The 5,000-nt window shown below is 43.1% G+C and overlaps 1 protein-coding gene across 2 annotated transcripts in view; it reads right to left on the bottom strand.

Moving 5' to 3' along the window:
- GRIK5 (glutamate ionotropic receptor kainate type subunit 5) overlaps positions 1 to 5,000 on the bottom strand; it is a 487,066-nt gene that overhangs the window by 470,190 nt on the left and 11,876 nt on the right. The gene's annotated exons all lie outside the window — the stretch shown is intronic.

The following is a 5,000-nucleotide window of genomic DNA, read 5'->3' as shown; positions in this document are numbered from 1 at the left end:
TTCTCTTAAACGACTTGATCAGGGACCATAAAAGCCATGTCATTATAAAGCTCTTTGTGCAAGGACTTCCGCGTTTCTCGCGACATAGGGAAGGAAAGCATCCATCATTATATTACTTTTAACGATGTGCATACATGCATCAGTAAGAAGATAATTGGTTTTGGGTCTCATGATCACTTGACAGTTGCATTTGACAAGGAAACACAAGGAAATTAGACACAGACCGTGGAGGTCGTTCAGCCCATCATGCGTGCGACACATCAACACCACACCGATTTATCAACAAGAGATCAAAACAAGAAAATGCAAAATGTTTTATAATATTTACTTACAATTAAGTGTTTTTGAAGTTTTTATAGTTTCTGCATTTTTTAGCCCCAGGGGAGAGGGCATGGGCTTGGGTAAAAAGACCACAACATCAACCACACAACACCCCTTGATGAGACCCCCAACAACAGCACTCCGTACACATGAACACAATCACCCATCAATGCTCAAACTACCTAAAAGTCCTGGCAACATCCCTATATCCCTCTATCACCATCACTTCCAGGTACCTATCTAATTCCAATTTAAGCTTATCTACTTTTTCTGCTGCCACTATCTTACCTGGGAGACCATTCCATGCATCAACTACTCTCTGAGTAAAAGTCCCCTGCCTTACTGCCATCTTAACTCTCCTCTTCTTTACTCTCAGGCTATGGCCCCTGGTCTTATCACTGTCTACTCTGCTGAATAATTCTTCTGCACTTATTTTATCGAAACCTTTCATGATCTTAAACATTTCTATCATATCTACTTGTAACCGCCTCCTTTCTCGTGTATAAAGCCATCTCCTTCAGCCGCTCATAGCTAATGATCCCCCTCTGAATACAACCGAAAACCCTATTTTCTTTATCTACAGCTGCCTGGCATTGTTGTGGGGGTTGAAGAAAAGATGTTGGTAACATTTCAATATTGTGTAAATCAAGCAACTGCTGGCTGCACAAGAAGTGGAGTGGCATTGGGGTAGACTGCAGGTGGCACCTGACTTCAAATGTGCTGTTTGCGCAGGTAAACAAGTAACTTCAGGTAGAGCAGAAAGCTTAGTTTATGGCGATATATCCCTGGAATGTGTAGATAAATTCTGTTACCTTGGTGTTATGATTAGTGCAGGTGGTGGTTGTGTGGAGGCAGCAGTGAATGCAAGATCTAGAAGTGGCTGGAGGAAGTTTAGGGAGTTGTTACCCTCATTGACATCAAAAGGGACCCCTCTCCGATTAAAGGGTTTAAAGGGACCCCTTTATGTAGCTTGCGTTAGAAGCGTGATGTTGTATGGCAGCGAAACATGGGTGATCAAAAAGGAGGATGAACGGAGGTGTGAATTGAAATGAAATGAGAATGGTGAGGTGGATGTGTGATGTGACACTGAAGGATGGGAAATCAAATGTGGAATTAAGAGAGAGGTTATATAGTTATAGAAATCATTAGGAAGGTTATGCAGTGCATAGACGTAGGTTGAGATGGTTTGGACATGTGGAAAGGATATGGTCAGGTAGTTGTGTGAAGAGGTGTATAAATATGAATGTGAATGGAAGGACAGCTAGAGGCTGTCCGAGGAAAACATGGGATGTGTTGCGGAGAGATGATCTTCGAGTGAAAGGCTTAACAAGAGGGCTAGCAAGGGACCGTGCAGCCTGGAAAGCAGCCATTAGGTGAACCACGGCTTACACATGCAAGCATGGAAACGGCCGTACAACGATGATGAGGACGACGACGATGACGACGACGATGAAGAATCTTTTGCCCAATCTATGCACGTATCAATACTTTCCTGAATCTGATCACCACCCCCTCTCTTATCCACCTTACCTCTAAGATTTGTGAATAGTAATGGTCCGAGTACTGATCTCTGAGGAACCCCATGACTTTCATCCTCCCAGCAAGATATACTCCCACTCACAGCCACACTTTGCTTCCTGTCCCTAAGCCAGTTTGCAATCCAATTAGCTACCTGACCAACCACCCCACAAGCCCTCACTTTAGCTAAAAACCTCCGATGTGGTACCTTATCAAATACCTTCTTAAAGTCTAGATATAATATGTCCACTGCCTTTCCCTCATCCACCCAATCAGATACTGCTTCATAGAACTCAAAAATATTTGTTAAACAGGAACTACCTTTGGTAAACCCAAGCTGACTGCCTTTAATTAGTTTGTATATATTTAAATGGTTCCTCATCTGGTCCTCAATTAATGTCTCCAACACCTTCCCCACAACTGAAGTCAAATGAACAGGTCTATCGTTTCCCAATTCTTCGCTGGATCCTTTCTTAAATAATGGTGTTGCATTTGCTACTCTCCAATTCTCCGGTGCCTGTCCTGACTCCAGTGAGCTATTTAAAATATCCGTTAACATCTCGCTTACCTGCTCAACCACCTCCATCAATACTCTCGGGTGCATATGATCTGGCCCTGAAGCCTGATCTACTCTTAGATTTCCGAGCTGTTCCTTTACTTCCTCCACTCCAACCTGGATCTTCTGCAAAGGCCCTTCCTCACCTCCTTGATAAATACTCTCAGCTGTTGCCAATTCTCCTGTAAAAGTTGAAGCAAAATACCTGTTTAATAAGCCTGCCATCTCATTTTCCTCATGAACCGCTCTCCCAGTGCTATTTCTCAATGGGCCCACACTGGTCCTAACCTGTTCTTTTCCCTTGATATACTTCTTAAATAATCCCTTGTTATTATGTTTAATATTCTTAGCCATGTCCTTCTCATCCTCTCTTTTGGCTTGCCGAGTTATTGTCTTAACTTGCCTCTGTTTACTCCGATAGTGATATAAATATAACTCCAGTCCTATTATTTAAAACCTAATATATGACTTTTGCTTCTTCTTAATGGCATTCTTGTCTCACTGCTCAACTACCCTGGCCACTTTCTGCTTATAGTTTTACACCTCATTGGAATGTACTTTCTCTGCACTCCACACATTTGCTCCTTGAAGGTTTCCCATTTCTCTGCTGCCGATTGTCCTGTTGTTAGATTCTCCCAACCTACATCACCCAACTCTCTCATCATACCCTCAAGGTTTGCCTTCCTGAAATCTAATAACCTTGCCCAACTATCCTGAACTCTAACCCTGAACAGAATCTTTGCACACGCAATGTTATGGTCACTTGCTCCGAAATGCTCTCTCGCCCCTCCACCTCCTCCACCATATTGGGATTGTTACTTAAAAGGAGGTCTAACACTGCACTCCCCCTCGTGGGCTAATCTACAACCTGGGTTAAAAAGCAATCCTGGACTAAAACTAGGAAATCCTCATCTGCTCTGCCCTTTCCCTCTTTCTGGACCCAATCTATTCTTGGCAAGTTAAAATCCCCCTTAAACAATACTCTTCCCTTACCAAATGCACTTCTGAATTCTTCATGCACTCCTCCTTCCTCCTCTTCCTTCACACCAAGAACCCGACAAAAGCATCCTACCAGTATCTTACTGTTTTTACAATCTCTAATCTCTCCCCATACAGAATCCTCAACATTAATTCCTTCTTGAATGTCACCCCTTTCTCTTGATGCAATTCTGTCCTTTACCCAGATTGCCACTCCTCCTCCTATTCTCTCCTTCCGATAACACCGATACACCTTGTAGCCTTTTAATCCTGTCCTCCAGTTACTCTCCTCCTCAAACCATGTCTTACTCACTGCAACTATATCGTACTCCTCGCTATCTACTTTGGCCTCAAGCTCTTCCATCTTATTCTTTAAACTCCTGGAATGTGTATGGAATATGTTTAACTTTTCCCTTCCTGAAATTCTATTTTCTTGCCTGACCTTACTCATCGCAAATACATCATCCGTTCCTTCCTTCATGGCGTCCCCACCCTCTGCTGACCAAAAAAAAAAGCCTGAATTCCTTCCTCAATTCCAACGACAAACCTTGCTGCCCCCTTTCCATTCAACAGATGCATATACACAATTTCACAATTTCACGGGGTTTCCACATGTCTCGCGAGATTGTGAGTTGGTCAGGCAACCAAGACGTGCCATGATATGTCGGAACTGTTTCAATCGTGGTTTCTGTGAAGCTGGTGATCGTATGATCGGGGAGGGGAAAGCATTAAATATTCCGCTGGTTTTATGAGGTAATGAAGAAATATTGAATGATTGATGTGGGAATACCTGTTTACTTTAATGAACGTGATGAGGGTGAAGTGGGGAGGACAAAGTTAAGGTTGGGAGGAGGGTGGGGGAGAGCAAAAATGAAACAGAGTGGGGAGGGGTGCTTGAGGCTTTGGGGAGGGTGAGGAATTTATTTTGGGATGGGGTTGAGGAGTTGTGGTGGGGGTGGGGAGGGGGTTTGGAGTGGGGAAGGGATTGACACCTTAGGGTTGGGAGGGGGGGAGGGTGACAACTTGGGCTTGGGAGGTGGAGGTTGAGGACTTGGGTTTGGGAGGTGGAGGTTGAGGACTTGGTGTTTGGGATGGGGTTGATGACTTGCTGTTTGTGGGAGAGGAATAGAGATTGAGGACTTTAAGTCACCTTTTACATTGCACAGATGTTCTGCAGATCCCTCGTAGTAAACATATGAATCACATAACAATTAAAAAGGCAACAAGAAGAACATTATGTATGCTTTAACATTTTAAGACCTTCAACCACCATTCCATATATATTTGGCACAAGCTGTCCAACAATGCAATAATGTTCTTTGTCTACAGACGTTATTAAGTTCCTGATTCAAATGATAGTATAAAGCACTCAGCCAGCACCACGCTCCATCATCACAAGCACTCGTATCTTGTGAGCCTAAAAGGAATGCTGGCAATCATGCTCTCATGAATTTCACCCAATGTTTATTCCATGTATCACTGCAGATTTCCCTTCAACCCCTGTGGATTTAATTAGTGATTTATCATCTCATTACTGGTGCTTTTCCTTCAAAAGTAAAAAGTCCATCTACTAACCCATTTTAACAGATAGATTGGTAATGAATTTAAAATGTGAGGACTTTTATGC

Source organism: Eptatretus burgeri, chromosome 3, assembly GCF_056783735.1.
Source record: "Eptatretus burgeri isolate ZD-2024b chromosome 3, Ebu_testis_v1, whole genome shotgun sequence".
Classification (NCBI taxonomy): Eukaryota; Metazoa; Chordata; class Myxini; order Myxiniformes; family Myxinidae; genus Eptatretus; species Eptatretus burgeri.
The sequence above is the reverse complement of the archived record's forward strand: the minus strand, read 5'-3'. Positions and strand labels throughout refer to the sequence as shown.